Source organism: Trichechus manatus, unplaced genomic scaffold, assembly GCF_000243295.1.
Source record: "Trichechus manatus latirostris isolate Lorelei unplaced genomic scaffold, TriManLat1.0 scaffold00035, whole genome shotgun sequence".
Taxonomy (NCBI): domain Eukaryota; kingdom Metazoa; phylum Chordata; class Mammalia; order Sirenia; family Trichechidae; genus Trichechus; species Trichechus manatus.
In genome coordinates this window covers 12,171,720-12,192,587 of record NW_004443971.1, presented here as the reverse complement: position 1 = coordinate 12,192,587, position 20,868 = coordinate 12,171,720, and the positions used below count along the sequence as shown (strand labels likewise).

At 48.7% G+C, this 20,868-nt stretch overlaps 1 protein-coding gene across 1 annotated transcript in view; it reads left to right on the top strand.

The window, feature by feature from the left end:
• The first annotated feature begins 5,655 nt into the window (after positions 1-5,655).
• Positions 5,656-20,868, top strand: part of ATP2B4 (ATPase plasma membrane Ca2+ transporting 4) — a 101,991-nt gene continuing 86,778 nt past the window's right edge. Inside the window, exon 1 of the mRNA XM_023730330.1 lies at positions 5,656-6,070. The gene's annotated coding sequence lies outside the window, so the exon portion shown is untranslated. The remainder of the gene's footprint in view (positions 6,071-20,868) is intronic.

Here is a 20,868-nt window from a genome sequence, read left to right as displayed (position 1 = left end):
ATATCCCTCTGTCAGAAGTAATCACTCCCTGGCATTCTCATAGAATTATGTTGACGCTTCATCCTTTAACACGCAGTCCCTAGCCCAGAGTCGACACTTAATAAATATGTTTAAACGAATAACTACAACACTTTCTCTTGCGATCATGTTATAAATATGTCTTTTCCCTGGGCTAGACTATAAGCTTTATTTATTATCTCTGTACACCTCATCTGGACCCAGTGGATGTGAAACAGTAGACTTTCAACAAATGTGTGCTGAATTAAATATCAGGTATTCAGTAATGCGTGTTGAATGAATACACCGCACTAAAATGAGTATACCTAAATGGTAGGCATGAGCTCCAAGGGAGACAGTGAAGGTGGTATTCCTATATTACTTAGTACAAGTGACCAAAACCAAACCAAACCAAAACAATTTAATACTAGCTTATGCATGTAAGAGTCATACAGCCAACTTTTAGGAAAGACCAGGTACAGTGGAACAATCAGGTAGTTGGAACCGAAACTCAGATGCTGCCAGCACTCTCTTCAGCTTTCTTCTCTGCCTCTCTCTGCATGCTTTATTCTCTCCTATGGCTGGCTGGCTCCTTCCATGGCCTCTGACACTGCCAGAGCTTCATTTCTGCCCGTGTTCACTGCTGGAGAGAGTCATGCCTTGTCCTCTCTTTGGTCTTAAGTTGAAAAATCTCAGGAAAGGATGTAGTTGGCTCCATTTAGGCCAAGTGGGATGGGACCTCTACTAAAGTACCCCAAAAACCAAACCCATTACCATCAGGTCGATTAGGACAGAGTAGATCTGCCCCATAGGGTTTCCAAGGAGCAGCTGGTAGATTCAAACTGCCGACCTTTTGGTTTGCAGCCATAGCTCTTAACCACTACTAAAGTGGCAGTCTCCATTTCAGCAGTGAGGTGAAACAACATCTTAAAGAAGAACCTGATAGAGCTGTGGGGAAGGTGGTTGCTGTTCTGAATTAAAAAACCTGTTGCTGTTGAGTCAATTCTGACTCATAGAGACCCTATAGGACGGGGTAGAACTGCCCCATAGGGTTGCCAAGGAGCACCTGGTGGATTTGAACTGCCGACCTTTTGGTTAGCAGCTGTCGCTCTTAACCACTATGCCACCAGGGTTTCCCTAGATAGACAAAATGATAGACATTCGAGATAGGGAGTAACGCAATTTGCATTCACAGGAGGTGGGGATAGGGCCTAGGAAAAATGGCAAGGGGAACTCAAGCTGGATCTCTCAAGAGGCTACAGGAACATATTGTGTTCAATACCTAAGGGAGAGACAACATTGATTGTGTTTTCCTATTATTTGAGCAAAACTTTTGTTTTGTTTACCGGTGAGTTCGTGGGATAGTTTCAGTTCAAGGTTTAAAGATTATTTCAGAACGATAGATTCAGGAATTCCCGCAGTCTCAATGGATCCAGTAACTCTGGTTTCTACAGTAATTTGATACTCTGTTCCACATTTTTCCTCCTTTTGATCAGGATCCATCTATTGGTAGCTGGGCACCAACCATTTCTTCTGGTCTCATGACAAAGGAGGCAGTTCATGAAGGCAATTAGACTTGCAGTCCATTTCCTTCTCCAATTCCTAGGTCCCCTTCTTCTTCTGCTGTGATTGCATGTTCTTGAAGGAGGGATGCGGTGGGGCAGGGTCAACAGTGGCTTGAGCCCTGCAGAGGTTAACTTGCCCTGGGAGGCCATGACACCTGACTGAAGAGAGCCAGGCTAGAGCTAAAGAAGTAAAGTCAAGAGGAGGACAAGGATAAGAGAGAAATGGGGCTTCTCAGAGGCTGAGGGGAGCTGAACCATGCAGAACAGTGAAAATATGAACTTCTTATGCCAGAGGCAGTGCCCTCCCTCCTGCCGCAGGGGGGCAACTCCACTTTCCCACATCCAGTGGTTACTTTTATGGATAAATTTATTTTTACCCATTCTAGACCTCAAGGTCCAAACCTGCCACTGGAAGAAAGAAAAGCACTGAGGCTTCTGAGCTTCCAGCAAGTGTAGGCTCCAGTGGCTGGCTCCACTCCAGAAACCAGGCTTCAGTTGCCCCTGGAGTCACCTTGTCGTACCTCCCACATCCCTCTCTCCTGTCTTCATGGAGGCTGGGGTGGGAATGGGCTGGGGGAATTTCTCTTTTCTCATCCCACAATCCCCCAGGCAGAGAAGCGAAAGCAGTGGGCTCTGAGAGAAGGGAGGACCTGCAACTAACCAGGCTGTTGTTGTTAATTACCGTCAAGTCAACTCCAACTCATGGCGACCCCACGTGTACAGATTAGAATTGTGCTCCACAAGGTTTTCAAGGCTGTGACGTTTCAAAAGCAGATTGCTAGGCCTTACTTTGCAGGTGCCTCTGGTGGGTTTTAACTATCAACCTTTTGGTTAGCAGTCCAGTGTTTAACCATTTGCACCACCAGGGATTCCTTGCAACTACCTTAGAAGTCACAACCTGGGCTTGCCCGAGAACCCTAACCAGCGGAGGTGGGACAGACATTAGGCTTCTTTCAGTAGCACCTGCCCTGCAGACTCCATCTCCCTGAAACCCACGGAATTTAAGGAAAGGCTCTTGCCTTTCAAATAATGACCAGCTATCACGTGGCATAATTTCCAGCCCCCACGTGCCAGGCAGCCAAAACAGACTTCCCCCTTAGTGGAGCCACACATCTGGCCTGGATTGTCATTCCTCCGAGACAAGTTTATTGAAGAGTTAGGCAATCCCCCCACACACAGCCACTGCAGGCAAGCTTAAAATATACTTTAATACATTCAAAGAGCCATTTCAGGGACCGGCTTGCTCATGATAAAGATGTTACTGACCCTCACTGGTGCTAAAAGGTCAAGTTGTTGCAATCCAGCAGGGAGCGTGACAAGTCATTAAATGTGAAGCTCTGTTCAGCGGATATCTTTCCATTCATTCCCATGCCTCCCCCAACGATGGATTTTGGCTCACGAAGCTGACATTCCAGTGGTACCTACCAAAATCGAAGAAGGAATCCTTTCTATCCCATCCATCAGTAAAAATTAGGAGAACTCACAAGGCCAGTGCCAAGTTCTTCCACTGAAATACCCTGGAGGGATAGGACCAGAAATTTTGAGAGATGGGTGGGGGTGAAAATGAGAACAAACTTCACCCTCAGTGTCCTCTAAGTGCCCAGAAAGGGGGCAATGGTGGTTCAGAGGTAGAATTCTTGCCTTTTACGAGGGAGACCCGGGTTAGACTCCTACCAGTCTGTCAGCGGAGGCGTGTATGTTACTAGGATGCTGAACAGTTTTCAGCAGAGCTGAACTAGACTAAGACAGACTAGGAAGAAAGGCCTGGTGATCTACTTCTGAAAATCAGCCAGTGAAAACCCCATGTATCACAACGATCCAATCTGCAACTGATCATGAGAATGGCACAGGACTGGGAGGCATTTCGTTTGTTATACCCGGGGTCACCGTGGGTTGGGAACCGGCTTGACAACAGCTAACACCAACAGTAAGTGCCTAGGAGGGCGAGAATTTCAAATCCCAGGAGAAAAAAACTGCTTGGGAAAAACCCAAGGGTGGTTTCCATAGATGTTGTTGTTGTTAGGTGCTGTCAAGTCAGTTCCGACTCATAGCGACCCTGTGTTCAACAGAACAAAACACTGCCGGGTCCTGCGCCATCCTCGTAATCGTTGTTATGCTTTAGCCCATTGTTGCAGCCACTGTGTCAATCCATCTTGTTGAGGGTCTTCCTCTTTTTCACCGACCCTCTACTTTACCGAGCATGATATCCTTCTCCAGGGACTGATCCCTCCTGATAACATGTCCAAAGTATGTGAGATGAAGCCTTGCCATCCTCATTTCTAAGGAGCATTCTGGCTGGACTTCTCCCAAGACCGATTTGCTCATTCTTTGGCAGTCCATGGTATATTCAGTATTCTTCACCAACATCATAATTCAAAGGCATCAGTTCTTCTTCAGTCTTCCTGCTTCTGCATGCCTTTGAGACAATTGAAAACACCGTGGCTTCGATCAGGTGCACCTTAGTCTTCCAAGGGACCCTTTTGCTTTTTAACACTTTAAAGAGGTCTTTTGCAGCAGATTTGCACAATGCAATAGGTTGTTTGATTTCTTGACTGCTGCTTCCATGGGCGTTGATTGTGGATCCAAGTAAAACGAAATCCTTGACAACTTCAATCTTTTCTCTGTTTTTCATGACGTTGCTTATTGGTCCAGTTGTGAGGATTTTTCTTAGGAAATTGGGAAGGGTGCTAACTGGCAGAGGGAATCCAAACCCCTGGGTTTCATTCACCACTCTGCTTCTCCGTGTGCACCGAGAAATGGCCAGAAGGCTCTGTGTTCTGCCGAAGGAAAGGCTGCAAAGGAGGACAGGTGTGGTGTGAGGTGTTGGGTTAGGATGGTAGGATCAGAGAGGCCTTTTCCCCAACCTCTGTTAAGAAGGTTGGGAAGTTGTAGTCAGTCATCTTCTTCACAGTAGAATTTGCAGCTATAACCTATGAGACGTGCATTAGCTTGCCTTTCATAAGAATGTAAATATGAGTGAGCTTGTGTGCTGAGGTGGGTGTGGGAATGTATCAGTCAATGAAGCTGTGTTGTGTGAATCAGCTGATGGTGCAAGTTTGTACTTGAAAGCCATAAAGTTCTATGCAAAATCTATGGGCGGCACTGTTGCACAATGCTGGTGGGGGGGTGGGATTACAATTGTAGGCTGTGTTTAAGTGTGCATGGATGTCTGAGTACGTGAACATTAAAATGGAAATGTGTGCCACGGTACATCGGAGTCAGCCTGATTTGGCCTTGACTCTTGGTTCTGTCATTAACCAGATGTGTAACCTTGGGCGAGTCACTCGATCCTTAATTTCCTCACCTAGGAAATGAGAATAATAATCAATATCTTTCAAGATTTCCATAAGGATTAGAAATAATACCACATATACAAAGTTTCTGGTGTCCTAGGTGGCACATAGTAGGACTCAGAGTAGGCAGCTAATATCAAGCACTGTGTATGAGCCGCTGGTGGGTACAGAGGCAAGAGAGGGCAAAATGCCACTCAGGAATCTGTGTGTGAAACCTGGGTGAGGAGGTTTGTATCAAGTTGTGTACACAAAGCTACACACACACACACACACACACACACACGCATGCACACGCATGCACACGTACACGCATGCGATCCAAAGCAATTCCTTCTTCCACTCCATGAGCCCCTATTCAGAGGGCAGGAGGGTGGGAGATAAAAGTCCCCGCGGATTCCTTGGGTTTCTAAGCTTCTAGGTCCTTGGTCTAAGCCAGTAAGAAGTTGAGAGGCTGGTAGGAGCTGCAGGAAGCCAACTGCTGGCAGAAGCTTCCTTTTCCCCCCCCCCCCCACCCAGCAACGGTTGAATACCGCCACCCATATCCACTCCTCACCTTCACCCCACCCCTCCCACCCTCTACTCTGCTTTCGTTTCAACAAGTCAGAGCAAGGGCGGGGAGGAAACCTGAGTGAGGAGAGGATTCCTCCGCCTTCCTTTCCCCATTCCCCCTTAAGACAAACCAGGAAGCAGCCGCAGCGCGCAATCGGGCCACCTTAACAGTAGAGTAATGGTCTGGCCTCGCGCCAAGTCCCGCCTCAGTTCCAGCTCCCGCTCCTCCCCTTTCTCCACCCGCACTGCTCGGGGAGAGCTGGTGAGCTAGGGTCTGGACGGAGTTGGCAGGAGCTGTTGCCATGACAAGCATTTTCTTAAGAAAGCTCTGCTGTTGAGGCCATCCAAAGCTGGGGGCTAGGGGGAGCACCAACTTCCTGGGGAACCATCTCTCCGAGGAGAGCAAGATCAAAGACACCCGCCCAGCTCTCCTGCACGCTTTATCTTCCAGGGACCTGAGAGGTCCTTCCCATTGGAAGGGCCGAGGAGGAGACCCAGCCCACTCCCCGGCCCTAGCAAGAAAGGCAAGAAAGCAAAGCCAGCATCTCTAGCGCGGTTGCCACATTGGGGAGGCCGGTGGGTGGTCACCCTCACCCTATCCCCCCATCTATGGTAACCCGGAGGGAGAGTCCCACTTGGAGAAGCCCGGATCTTTGCTAGAAAGAGGTAGGCTTGCTGAGAATGAATTGACTCTTGATTTGCAAACTTTGTTTCTTTCTTTTGAATCGTTCTAAAACTCCCTGAATTTCGTCTTCCGAGCATATTTTATGTGACTGGGTTTGGAGATTTGGGCGGATTTTTTCCGTGTGTGTGCACAGATTTGTCAAATATTTCTTTCCTAGACTCGGTTCTGAGAAATCATGTAATCAAACAAGTGATTTCTTTTGCTTTCCTAGTTCTTGTCATTCCTGGGCTGCGTGGGTTAGGGAAACGGTGGGACTGTCTTTTCACACCCAAACTGAGCTCTCTTAGAAAAGCATTTATTTCTCCCATCCGTTCCTGTCCTTCTCCTCCCCCTTGGCTTGGGAATCAGACGCAGAATGGAAAACTGTTGCAAAAATATTTTCCGTGTCTGTTCTCTTTCTCGAAAGCCCCAAAGAGAGATGGAAAAAAAAAGAACCAAGTAAGAAATCTTCAGCAGGAAGGAGGGGCTGCAGTGGGGACTGGGAAAGGGATGAGGGGTGGGTGGGGGGTGGAGGTAGAAGCTAGGAGAGGTGCCCAGTGGGAAGAGGGGTGCACAAAATAAATTTCTTTGGTTTTGCAGAGAAACCTCAGCGGTTTCTCTCCTAGGCTTGCAAAACATCCTCAGACTTTCAGGCTATAATTAGCTGTGGAAAAAGCTAGGAGTTCCCTAGTACCGCTGTTGTTTGAGTGTGTACCAGCGTCGAGAACCAACTGTATGAGTGTCTCTGAAGGGCACCACCCCACACATCTCTGGTCCCAAAGGAGAGGAAGAAGGGGTGAAATTGGAAAGTTTGCGATGTCAAGGCCGGTGACCTGGGGCTGGTGAGTGCTTGGCGTTTGGGGGTTGCCAGGAGACATCCTCTGGGGAGTGGGGGAGAGTCCCTGAAGCGTCTTGGGCCGCTGTGTTGTTTTGCTAAAGAGGTAGAAATTAAGGCTGGGATTGTCTCTCCTGCTCTCCCTTCTCTCTCACACACAGTCTCACACACTCACATACTTGGCTCACTCCCGGCGGAGGATACCGGTTGGCATCCTCCCCTGCAGCCAGTCCGGCCTCACACGCGCTGTCGCGCCGAGGCTCCCACCGCTCTTGTCCAGCGGGATGTGGAGGGCGCGGGAGTGGCCGCGGCCGCCGCATCCTGGGAGAGGACAGGGCACTCTGCTAGCCAGAGGCGCCTCCCTCCTGGGCATTCCTGCTGGACTTACAATAACTTGCAGACAAGATGCTGGCGCTGCTGGCCTAGTAGGGGGAATGTCAGATGAAGAAATAGGCGGGCACTCAACCGACCCCGCTGGGGGGAGGGGAAACAAGGGTGGGGAGGGAGGGAAAAAAAATCCCATTCTACAGCGCCATCTCCTCTTCTGGGTGGGGTGCCTCTCTCTCCTTGAGCCCCTCCCCAGAGCGGCCCCTTCTCCGTGCCTTCCCGTTTGGATGCCCCCTCCAGCCCCTCACCTCTGGGCCCGCTTTACATGGAAGGAAGAGACGAGGGGGTAATCCAGGCTGGAACGGGCCAAGGAGAATGGCCTGGGGGGATGGAAGGGCTGGGTGGAGAGGGCCTTAGGCGGCGGAGGGCAGGAAGAAGCGAGGCTAGTGAGCCCAATGACCCTCCTTGGCTGCGGGTGGTGGGTGGCTTCGGGGAGTGGGCTCTAGGAGGGGTGGTGGGAGGGGTGGTGGCAGCTTGGTGGACAGGTGGTCTGGAAGGTGAGTCCTGGTCCAGAAGCCGGCAAATCTGTGGGCAGCAGGCTAGGGGAGAGGAAACACCTGCCCTCTACCCCAACTAGAGAAACTGGGGAGGGAGGAAGCAAAAGACACGGAGGAGAGTTTAAATGGGGGACGGGAAGCAACAGGAACCAGTTTTCATTTTGAGGTGTTGGAGGATTGATCTGACTGCACCCCAAGGCTAGACGGCTTCTCCCTGCCTGTGTTCTGGTCCAGAAGGCAATGAGGCCTTCTCCAGTGGTAAGGCGTCCCAAGCCAGAATCAATGCCCTTCTTCTGTTGGAAGAGGGCCCAAGGAATCCATTTCTTTGCTCCTCCTCTGGGAGCCCCATCCTCCCTGCCACCATCTTGCTGAGGTGCAACCCCGAAATCAGGCTCCGCCTTTCCCTTCCTCGTGCCCTTCCATCTTGGGGGTACTGAATCACACCATTCAGGCAGCAGGCCTATTTTCAGTACTCTGACTTGGGTGGATTCTGGTAGGTTTGGGGAGGGCTTCTGCCTGCAGGTCTCGATTTAGCGCGCACCTAGGCTCCAGTGCCACTGCCTTGTGTTGTGTGGTGGGGGCGGCGGTGGAGTCGGCTCTCCGCAGCCTCAGCCCGCCTCGAGGATGGCTCCAGGGCAGCGATCGATATTGCAGCAAACCCGCGGCCCCCTCCGCTCTGGGCTGCCTGTCCGCCCCGCCCCGTCGTCAGAATCTCCCGCAGCTCGGCTCCACCCTCCCCTGCTCTGTCTTCATCTAAGTACTCAGTGGAGCAGACGCTAGTGCTGCAGGAGCAGAGGGTTCCTGCCTTCCAGGCCCTGCTGAGCCTCAGCCACTTCCCCTTCCATTTACCACCTCCTGTCCCTGGCTTCGTGGAGCCCTGGTGGCACAGTGGTTAAGAGTTTGGCTGCTAACCAAAAGGTCGGCAGTTGGAATCCACTAGCAGCTCCCTGGAAACACTATGGGGCAGCTCTACTCTGTTCTGTAGGGTCGCTGTGCATGGGAATCGACTGGATGCAATGGGTTTTTTTGGTTTTGGTCCCTGGAGTCAAGGTCAAATCGGCAGGAGCACAGCTCGTCTTATTGCGTCTGGGACTCCTAGTTCCTTGCACAGTGCCTGAGGCATTAAAGGCCCTTGGTCAATGTTTGCTGAAAGAATGATGGGGCATCATCAGATCTAGGACCTCACCCCGACTGGTTCCTAACTTGCCCTCTGAGCTTTAGGTGCCCCTCTGCACAAAGGGAAGCCTGCTCCTCGCAGTAATGGTGGCAAGTCAGATTCGTCAGATTTCTAGGGTCTTTGGTGTCAGAAGAAAGTCAAAATGGGAGGGCCCAGTCAGGGGGCAGAAGTGGAGCTGTGAGAATTTGCCCAAGATGTGGGTTTGTGTGGTGGGGGAGTGGACAGCCATGAGCAAGGATATTGGGGAGCCTCTCCTCTCCTCCACTCTCATTCACTGGAGGGCCTGGAGGGGAAGGCTTGGGGTGGGGGGGTGCTGGCTGTTCAGATGGGTATTGACCCAGCTGCCAGCTGTCAGCAGTTCAAGTATTCCACAGGAAACTGCCTCTTATTCAAGAATGTAGCATCTCTCAGTAACCTCCCCCCTCCCCCCTGTTCCCCTTTTTTTCTATGCTCCTGACCTTGCACAAACAGTTAAGTGCTGGGCTACTAACTGAAAGGCTGGCAGTTCGAATCCACCCACAGGCTCCTCGGAGATCTACTTCTGAAAGATCACAGCCATTGAAACTCCTCTGGAGCTCAGTTCTACTCTGAAACACGTGGGGTCACCATTGAGTTAGAACTGACTCCACCGCAACTGGTTTGGCTTTCGGTTTGGCTTTGAACCTGGCACCCAAAGACATGGGTCAGCCCTGCCCATCCAGGGCAGAACATTCCATATCCACCGAGCTATGGAGGGAGGAAAGGAAGATGCTCATTCTTGGTCCTAAGACTCTAAGGAGGATGTTTGGCCTAGGTTAGATTAAACCCAGGTGTTTTGTTTGACCTTAAAGGGTAATGCCCTACCCTGGACCTAACGGTCCTCCCCTGCGGAAATTCCTCCCGCCTTCTGGACTCTCCCCCTGCCTGCCCCTGAGACAGGGATTTCTACGCAGCCCACTTCCCTCTCCTCAGACATGCATTCATTTCTACCATTGATATTCAGGCCACGGTGAAGAGGAGCAAGGAGAGCAGGCTGAGAAAGGCAAGGCCTCTGGACCACCGGGAAGCAGGACATCTGAGATGTTACCCTTTCCCTGCTCACTTTCTACCTTTTTCTGTTGGATGGGCCACAGGAATAGAGCAAGCCCTGGGGCTGAAGTCCAAAAGGCCTGTTGTGGAATGTTTTGTACTGGCTTCCTCTCCCACCATCTCTCTTTGTCTCCTCTTTCCTCTTTCCCTTGTATGAGCCATTCTTGTTCCACTGACTTATTTCCTCTGCACATGTTGAAACAGAAATGACAGGACTTTCTACTTCTGCCTCCACCTTAAGCCAGTCCTCTGTGTTCAGTCCACATGAACTTGAGCTGAGGAGGGAAACCAGGCAGGATCTAGTTAGAACCAGAGCCAAGGATTCCTGGCTAAGGAAAGGGCTGTTGGGAGGCAATTAGTGTGTGTGTGTGTGTGTTGGGGTGGGGGAGTGGAGAGGCTAAAGAAGATAAAGGGGGCTGAGAACCTAGGTGTCAAGGTGGGGGTCCTCCGTTCTTCTCTGCCTCTCCTCACTCTAGGTTCCTCGCTGGCTGAGGTCTTCAGCCCCATCACCTCTCTCTGCTCTGGTTTCCTGGGTTCCGCACACAAATTCCTGGGACAGTTTAAGCAAGATAAACTGAATGGGATCAGTGAGAACCCCTTTTTCTTGCCTTCCTGCCAGATCATCAGGTGTGGGACAGAGCGAGTTTGCAGTAATGTGTATTTTGGTAGGGAGCTTAAGGACGCTCAGATAGGCCTGGGAAGCTCTTGACATAGGACCCCTGATACTGAGGTCCACAAAGCTTGCAAAATCAATTCCAGGAGTGCGAAACGGTACAATCCCTATAGATGGGAAGCTAGCAATATCTAACAAAATAACATATGCATTTACCCAGCAATTCTGCTTCTAGGAATTTATCCAGAAGATGCACACTCACAAGTATGAAAGACATATGCACAAGCTTATTCGTTAAAGCATATTTGTAATAACAAATCATTGGAAACTACCCAAATGTTTATCCTTAAGAGATGGGTTTAATGAACAATGGTACATGTATATAATAGAGTACTATGCAGCCCCCTAACACGAATGAGTAGGAGCCCTATGAACTGATATGAAGTGATTTCCAGGATAGGATATTAAGCAAAAAAAAAGCAAGAGACAAAAGAGTGAGTGTCTATAGTGTGCCACCTTTGGGATGATAGAAGAAGAAAAAAATGTATTTGTTTGCAAACACACACATACACAGAAAGGATAAACCAGAAATTAACTTAAATGGGAATAGTGGGAACAGAGTGGAGGCGATAGGGATGAGAGCGAGACTTTTCTGATTGCCTCTCTTCAGACAGTTTTGATTTTGAACCATGTACATGTTTTGCATGGTTCAAAAATTTAGATCCAAAAGAAAGAAAAAGCAAACCCTAAAGCTGACAATAACAGAAGCAATGAATCTAACTGAATATCTGATTACTAACTCTGCAAAGAAAAAAAGTAATACAACTAAGTTTCGAACTCGATACTCTGATTCTACATCCCTCGTGGAACACATATCCTAAGGATAAAAAGAAGTGCAAAATAATCTTGAACTTTACTTGGTAGGTTTGTTGTTGGTCGTGGTGTTGGTTACCATAATTTGGAAATGATTTTTTTTGTGTACTGTAGACCAGATCAAATGAGTAATTATACTGATAATTCTGGGAATCAGCGTTTCACTGTGGGAGAAGAGAGATACAGTGAAAACTGTGAGAGCTGAAACTCGACGGAACTGTCTTGTTTTTCCGGGTCTCTCAAGTTTTCCACCCTTGACAGGGTGCAGTCTTAACCACTTTTCTATTGCTCATTTTATTGGGAAATATTTGAGTGTTCTTTCGCTGATAGGCTTCCGCCTTACACAGTTCCAGCTTTCACAGGTTTTACTGTATAAGTGTGGAATGGGGGAAGGTGAGGAAGGACCTTATGGTTCTTCATCTCCTAGGTCTGTCCACTGAAAGGGTCTAGAAGCAATGCTGCCCCAGTAGCGCTGAACATACGTAGTGCCCTGATTTTTATTTCTAAATACCACTTTCCACTTAAAGAAACCAGTGTTCCTTGGAGAAATGGCTGGTTCCGAGACTGGAACAAGGAAAGTACAAGCGAGCTGTGTTGTGTCAGAAAGCTAGAACATGCTCATGCCAAAGGACACAGGAGTCGGCTCAGAGGGGCTCCCCCTGGGCAAGGTTGGAATGTATTGTACAACTGAACAACCATGGAAATGGATTTTAACATATTGAATGAAAGAGTCCATTCTGATAGTTAAAGGAAGCAGGGAAGAAAAACTCTTCTTTACAGAGAAAGTCCAGCTAATAAAATGTGGAAGTAATGACACAATGTTAAGCTCACCATTTTGCAGCCCCCAGTGTAATAACTGATTCAGGCTAGGCTCACTGATGGATGATAAAACCAATGGGTGAAAGGTTGGTGTCAACGTATCACCTCACAGATAACTTACTCCTTATAGAAGGAAAAAAATCTATCTTTCCAATGAGAAGATTGAGCACTCACTCACCACCTTAACCAAGTTATCGAACAATCAAACATTGGCAGTGGCGGGACCACCTAGCATTAGTGCCTCCTGGCATTCTGCTGTAAGTCCAACCACACTATGTATGGTCTGGTCAAAAATGTTTATCCTGAATCTAACCATGAGGAAACAAGGCAAATCTAGACTATGGGACATTCTACATGACAACTGACCGAGGTACTTCAAAAAAGACACTGTCATAAGAAATATTAAAAATGCATGTTGCTGGAGGGGTAGGCAGAAACCAACCCCAGAGATTAAACGGAACTAAACTGACATTACAACCAAATGTAATACGTACATCTTAATTGGATCTTGAAATTTTTTTTTTAAAAGGACTTTAAAAAATATCTTAGGACAATCAAGAAATTTTTAATATGGATTGGATATTAGATAATATGTAGTTATTGTTAAGGAGCCCTGGTGGTGCAGTGGTTGAAGAGCTCATCTGCTAACTGAAAGGTCAGCAGTTCGAACGCACCAGCCGCTCTGTGGTAGAAAGATGCGCAGCCTGCTTCTGTAGAGATTATAGCCTTGGAAACCCTATGGGGCAGTTCTGCTCTGTCCTGTGGGTTGCTATGAATCAGAATCAACCTGACAGTAGGGGGTGTGGTTTTGGTTTAATTATTGTTAATTTTTTTGAGATGTGATAATGGTAACATGGTTCTGTAGAAGAGTATTTTTACTCTTAGGAGATTAATGCTACGGTGATTAAGGAGCAAAGCATCTACAAGTTATTTTCAAATGGTTCATCATAATATTGTGTGTGTGTGTGTGTGTGTGTGTGTGTGTGTATCAAGAGAGGGTTTGCAAAATGTTAACAACTGGTGAATCTAAATGAAGGGTCTATAGTTGTTTATTATACTGTTTTTTCAAGATTGCGGGTTTGAAAGTTTTCAAAATACTAAGCTGAGGAGGAAAGTCGGTGCCAGGAAGGGCCTCCTAGACTTCTGCAGTGCACAGACATTTCAGAACCCCTCTCACCATCTCCCCTGCTCTGCCTGGCCAACAGCAGCATGTTCTGTTCCAATGCAGCCCCTCATCCCAAGCCCCCAGGCGGCTCTTCTAAGCTTCCGGGAGCACAGGGGGACTTCCCGACAAAGTGGCTTCCCTCAGGGAGTGCGCCTTCCTCCCTCTCACTGCTGTCAACACCAGGCTCTGCCTTCCAGCTGGGGCACCATGGGCCAGGCAGCAGCAGTTGGGAGCAAGGGGAAGCCTAGGGACTGAGGGCTTCCAGAATCACCGCTACCTTTTGAGGAGGGGTCCCAGGTTTCCAGAGGAGGAATTCTCCAACACCCCACAGGCTGTTGCTGACCAACCATTGGAGTTCCTTCTGAATTCCATGATTAGGTGATTCTGAGAGAACCTGCCGTGCCTGCCCCGAGCCTTCGTGCCCCGCCTTGGCAGGGAAGGCATGGCTGGCTGTGCTGTCAGTGACCCAAATCCCCACGCTGCCCCCCTCCCTTGCCCCCCATCTCCTCCAGCCTCCTTGGTCCTGGCTCCGGAGAGAAATCGGGTCTCCAGGACTACTCATCTCTCCCTCTTTTCTCCCTGGAAACCCTGGGGTGAGGACTGGCTTGACTCAGGGTGCTTCTCATGTAGGAGAGGGCTCTTGATCCTTTAGTTAGTTCCCCTTCTGTCTTGCTCGGGAGCCTGAATGAGCGAGAGCCAGGAAGTTGGGAGGGGGTAGACGGGAGGAGATTGTCCTCATGTGTTGCCAGGCCTGCCAGGAGACCAGGGGACTGCTAGTCAGAAAACCGGTGATCTGGGGTCTTGCCTGCTGTGTGACCTTGACCAAGGCGGGCGGTATCTCTGGGCCTCCATCTCCCACACTGTAAAATGAAACCAAGTTTAGACAAATAGCCTTCTTCGATTCAAGACCCTCCACTTCTATGGAAGGGAAAGGGGTAAGACTCTCACGCCCAAACCAAACTCTTTTCATTATAGAGTCTAGCAGAATGCAGCAACCTATAGCAAAGCTCTCCATCCTTCTATCCAGGATGACCAGAGAGCAAAAGAGGACAAAGAGGATCTGCCCTATGGGGAGATACGCTTAAGGTGTGGGAGTAGGACTTGTGCTAAGATTCCCCACCTTCACCTACCTGAAGCTTCAGTTAAGAAGGATTTACTCAACACCTTCCAAGGGCATGATTTTGCCGTGTCCTAGGAGGAAGTTTAGAAATGTAGGCTAGAGGTACAGAGATCCAGGCCTTCAGGGAGTTTACTATCTCTTTGGGAACACGATCTCCTAAAAACTTGAACCATATGCAGTTGCCCAATATGTGCCTACTTTTAACCTATAAAAAGGTAATTTCATATGGTTCAACCTAATACTACTATACTAGACCTTGGAAATCAGGGACTGCAGTCAATGCTGTGGAAGATTAGGTTTTCATATGAACTGTTGGGAGGTCAAGAGAAATTCAGGTAAAGCTACCAGCTGCTAGGCGCATTTGCCCTCCCTCTTGGTCCAGACTTTTGACATACTTTGTTGATGTTGTTAATTGTCAGCTGGTCGGCCCCGACTCATGGCAACCTTATGCCTAACACAGCAAAATGTTGGCCAGTCCTGTGCCATCTTTATGATCGTTGTTATGTTGGAGTTCATCGTTGTAGCTATTGTGTCAGTCCACCTCATGGAAGATTTACCTGGTTTTCACTGTCCCCAGCTAAGCTCTTGTTCAGACTCTGGTTGAGATCCCAGCAGCAGTCCCTGGGTAGAGAGGAAAGGGCTGTCCATTTCTAGTCCACTATTCCTGGGTCCCAAATGCCCTGCTTCATATCTTGGGAGCTGGAGACGGAGGAAACTTTAAGAAAGGAAGAAATACCAACCTGACTGTCCCTCTATTTAGTGTCAGACAAGAGTGGAACACACAGGTGAAGCTTCAGCTGGCATAGGGTCACATGACCTAGTGAAGGTTGGTGGCTCTAGAGGGAATGACTGGGAGCAGCTGGTGGGAATGGGGAGACCAGCAGTTGGTAAGTTTCACCTGGAAATTGTTCTTGGAGGAGGTGATTGGCAAACAGGTTTTGATGGCGGAAAGAGGATAGATTGAATAGAGGAGAGGATGGGGGAGGGAACATAGGATTGGGAGAAAAGACTGAGCTACTATTCCCTGGCCAAGGACACTCTGAGCATCATGGAGAAGCAGATGCCTGGCAGGTGGAGGAGGCTGTCTGATCCCACCCGCTGGAACGCCTCCAGCCTTCATCTGAGCCAGTGTCGGTATTGTGGGCAGGATGGCATCTGGCCTCAGCGGTGGCCTGCTGCCTGCCTGCTCTCCTGGCACTCGTGGGCCATTAGGATGATTTTGGATGTTTCCTCCCTGCCATCTGTACGGCAGCCTTCTTTGTGGGGAGCACTCGTAAGACATCTGTTAGGATGCCAGGACAGGCACAGCTGGCACCCAAACTTCCAGGAGCTTTCTGACCTTGGCACAGGGGAGGTCGGTCACCAGACATTGGGCTGGAGAGCACCTCATTTTATTGAGCCAGAGCTTTTGAGATACACAGAGTTGGAGAAATGGCTTGATTTCCCTCCTTGCACAAATAAGAAAACCAAAACCTAGACATTTGCCCAAGGACACAGGGCTAGTTTGAGGCAGACTCAGGTCTAGAGCCTAGTTCTCCCCATTCCAAGTCTGTGACTGGGCCTTGACCCCATCACTGCATCACTGTGTGACCCAGATCAACAGCAAACCTTGCTGGTGCCCAGTTCCTCTAGCCGCATAACAGGGAGAGCCGCTTCAGCCCCTCAAGGATGATGCGCGGCACAGCAAGACCATGTCCTAGGAGTGCTTGGAAGAAAGCTGCTAGAAACCGTAACGGTGCTGTGCTCTGATTGTCATTATTAGCGCCGTTGCTAGTAATTACGGTCCTTAGCACTGGAGAAAGGCAAGGCAGAGCAGGGTTGGTACTGCCCTCATCACTGTGAAGCTCCTAATGGAGCTGCGTCTCTTCTCTCTGTCCTCTCCACAACTCCTCCCGGACAGTGGGCCTTGAGCTGGGAGAAGCAGGGTATCTGAGAGAGGAGGCCGAAGTTCTGGAAGGGGGTGGGCAGAGCCTTCCTCCTGCCTGGGTATCCCTGGCCCTGCCCGTTCCTCAGGGTATGCCCCCTCTGAAAGGTCAGAGGAAGTTCAGAGGGGAATCACTGCTGTCTCCACTTCTTCTCCGGCGGCTAAGCCAGGCTGAGCTCTGATTTGAGGGCTAAAGGTCACCGGGGCAAGGCCACTGTATATAACGTGACATCATAGGCCATTTTTATTGCAGAGCAGATCTGTTATTCATTTGTTTGTTAATTTATTCATTCAACAAACAGGAAGTGAGCTCAGACCATATGCCAGGTACGATGTTAGGATTGAGGCGGTGGCAGTTCAGTGGTAGAATTCTCACCTCCCATGTGGGAGACCCAGGTTTAATTCCCAGCCAGTGCAGCTCATGTATAGCCACCACTCATCTGTCAGTGGAGTCTTGCGTGTTACTGTGATGAACAGATTTCAGTGGCGCTTCCAGACTAAGACAGATTAGGAAGAAAGGCCTGGCAATCGACTTCTGAAAATCAGCCAGTAAAAACCCTGTGGATCACAATGGTCTGATCCCAGTGCGCATGGGGCGTCATGAGTTGGGCAACCCTAGAGCAGTGTCTTAGTCGTCTAGGGCTGCTGTAACAGAAATACCACAACTGGATGGCTTTAACAAACAAAAATTTGTTTTCTCACAGTTTAGGAGGCTGGAAGTCTGAATTCAGGGCTCCGGCTCTAAGGGAAGGCTTTCTTTCTTTGCGGGCTCTGGGGAAAGGTCCTTGTGTCTTTAGCTTCTGTTTCCTGGTTCCTTGACGATCTCCATCTATGTGACTTGGCATCTATCTTCCCCCATTTTTGCTTGCTCGTTTTATACTTTGTAAGAGATTGACTCAAGACACACCCTACACTAATCCTGCCTCATTAGCATAACAGACGAGTCATTCCCAAATGAAATTATAACGACAGGCACAGAGGTTACGGTTTACAGCACATATTTTGTGGGGGCACAATTTAACCCATAACAGGCGGCGAACAACAGCATGCTCGAGCTGGGGAAGAAGCAGTGTCCAGGAGGTAGGGATTGGCTAAGAATAGCTGACCTTCAGTTTAGGGATGAGTCCCTGAGCCTGGTGACCCGCAGTGAGCCCTGATGGTGGCACTGTTCCAGAGAATCTGCATTTCTCCCCCTGGAGGGCACCTTTCACCCCTGACTTCAGGAAGATAAGGCCTGGACTCCATAACGTCTGAGCTGGGGGAGGCCGTAGAAACCACTGCAGTGCAGCCCCTTGTATTATCGATGAGACTGTGGCCTAGCAGGGTGAGGAGAGCCCTGTCCTTTGCCAGAACAAGCCCTCTCCTGGGCCAGGGCATGGTGCTGAAGGCATATTCAGTCCCTGGATTGGCCTCCCAGTGTTGCCCTCTAAATTTACAATCCCTGCTTACATTCTGGAGCCTCTGAGTCTGATGGGCAGAGATGTCCCATTGCTGGGATACCTATAAAAAACCAAAAAACCAACCTTGTTGGGGTCGAGTCAATTCCAACTCACAGTGACCCTATAGGACAGAGTAGAACGGGGATACCTATAGGAAATCCAAAAGGTACCTTGGAATAAAGAAACAAACTTGCAGAGAAATCCTCCAGTTTCCCTTCCAGTCCTTACTTCTTATTTCAGCCCCTCTATCCTCCTTCCCAGAGGCAGTGTGGAATAAAGGGATAAAGGAGTGGGTTCCACTTCAGTTGGTACACATGGCACCCATCTTTACCGAAGCTCAGTTTCCCCGTCTATAAAGTATGTACAGTACCATCTTTTCTTGTCTACCCTATAGATTGTTGTGATAGACAAATGCTATATTGTAGATAAAAGCGTTTCATAAATGGTAGAGTGCTAGATATATGTAAGAATTGTTATTCCAGTGTCCCCTTCTAATTTCCCACTCTCCGTTTGAGTCGCCATCTGGACTGCCCAGCCCCTTGACCCCACTCCCCAGAACAGTCTTCCTGTTCTCTCACTGTGGACTCCAGATCCTGTTCTCACTGTGCGCTTCCTCTTTGCCTAGATCAAGACCTAAAACAATATTTGTTGCAGCTTGAATAAGAACAACAATCTCAACTAACATTCATTAATTATGTGCTGGGTATTAAACTTGGATTAGTTCACTTAAAATTCCCAGCAAGCAATGAGGCCTATGCCGGTATTAATTTTACTGATTAATAGCTAGCTAGCTGCTGTGGCACTGACTACTACTCGTGGTGACCTTATGTACAACAGAATGGAACATGGCCCAGTCCTGCGTTATCCTCTCAATCACCAGCATGGTCAGGTTCATAGCTGTGGCTGTCGTGCCAATCCATCTCACCTAAGGGCTCACTCCCCCTTGCTGGCTCTCTGCTTCACCAGACACGTCTTCTTCCGGCACTTGACCCCTCCTGATGATGTGTCCAAAGCAAACGAGTCAAACAATGTTCTGTTGTGATCCATAAGATTTTTACTGGCTAATTTTTTGGAGTAGATTGCCAACCCTTTCTTCCTAGTCTTGCTTAGTCTGGTAGCTCTGCTGAAACCTGTCCACCACGGGTGACCCTGTTGGTATTTGAAATACTGGTGGCATAGCTTCCAGCATCACAGCGATACGCAAGCTACCGCGATACGACAAACTGATAGATGGGTGGTGGTACTGATTAATATAGACTTTCATGAGATATGAGGCTGGAATCCAGCCTGAACAAAGGTCTAGCCCATTTATGGGTTTCCTCTTTCCTCTGCTGAGCGACTAACTGACTTGTTGACAAGAACACTGAGAGATTCAACAGCATTTATTGAATGTCGACTAAATGCCAGCTGCTTTCATATTATGTCGCAACAGCCACCTTCTGAGACAGGTACAGGATTTGTCTTAGCGATCATCTGATTGCAAGAACAGAAACCCACTCAAAGAAGCAAAAGTAAAAGTGGGCTTTATTAAAAGGTTAGAGTCTCTGGTGGTGCAAACAGTAAACGTGCTCAGCTGCTAACCAAAAGGTTAGAGGTTTAAGTTCACCCAGAGGCACCTGGGAAGAAAGGCCTGGTGATCTACTCTGAAAAATCAGCCATTGAAAACCTTGTGGAGCACAGTTCTACTCTGACACACGTGGGGTCACCATGAGTCAGAATCGACCCCATGGCAACTAGTCTGATTTTGGTTTTTTATTAGGAGGTTACCTGGAACTATCACAGAGCTTAATTGTGGAAGTATAGCCCCGTGTGGACTGTACTTTCTCCCAGGGGCTGCGAGCACTTTCTTCTCCACCTGGGCTCCTCTGCCCCCTCATCCACATACACAGGACCCTTCATAGCTAACTAAGCATCCAATTTAGTCTTTAAGACTGTATGACCTTCTTGCTTAGCTCTTTGAAGTAAATTAACACAGTCTCTCACTCCAAATGCCAAGAGGTGCGCATTCCCGCATAGGTCTGATGTCTACCCCTGCTCTAATCATCTGTGGCCTGTGGAGGGGAATAAGGATTAATACAACCGTGGCCATCCAGACCTATCTCTCAAACAGGAATTATAGGTGGGAGCAGAGTCCTTGGGTGACGCAAATGGTTCAGTGCTAGGCTGCTAACCAAAAGGTTGGTGGTTCCAGTCCACCCAGAGGCACCTCGGAAGAAAGGCCTGGTGATCTGCTTCTGAAAAATCAGCCATTAAAAACCCTATGGAGCACACTCCTACTCTGACACCCATGGGGTCACCATGAGTCAGAATCAACTAACAGCAACTGGTTAACGGGTGGGAGCTGGAGTTTCTAGAAGGGGAATTCCATGATCTTAGGTGGATTCAAACCCAACTACACTGGGCTTTGACACCATGCTCTTCATCACACCAAACCGTCTGTAGGACATCATGTAGATTATGCCCTGGTGGAAGTCCCCAAACAAGAGGGCATGTGAATCATCCTACAATCTAGAGGTTCAGGTGGGCCTGGAAAGACAATATTACCATTATTGAACCTTATGTGCCAGGCATATTATATACAGTATCTTTAATCCTGACAACTTTATAATACCCCTACAGCATGTTGTTCTTCTATTTTACAGATAAGAAAGCTAATGCCTAGTGAGGTAGTTATCTGGCTGGTTTGGGTTGGGGCCGATATTTGACCCAGACCTGTCTGACACCAAGGTCCATGCCCTTTCTTCTTCTCAATATTACTGTTCCAAAGAAGACTATTTTACTTCGATTTTGCTAGAACATATGCTCCTTGAGGGCAAGATCTTAGTTTTCTTGTCCACTGATGTATCCCAAGCATCCGGAATAGTTCTTGGCACACAGTAAGTG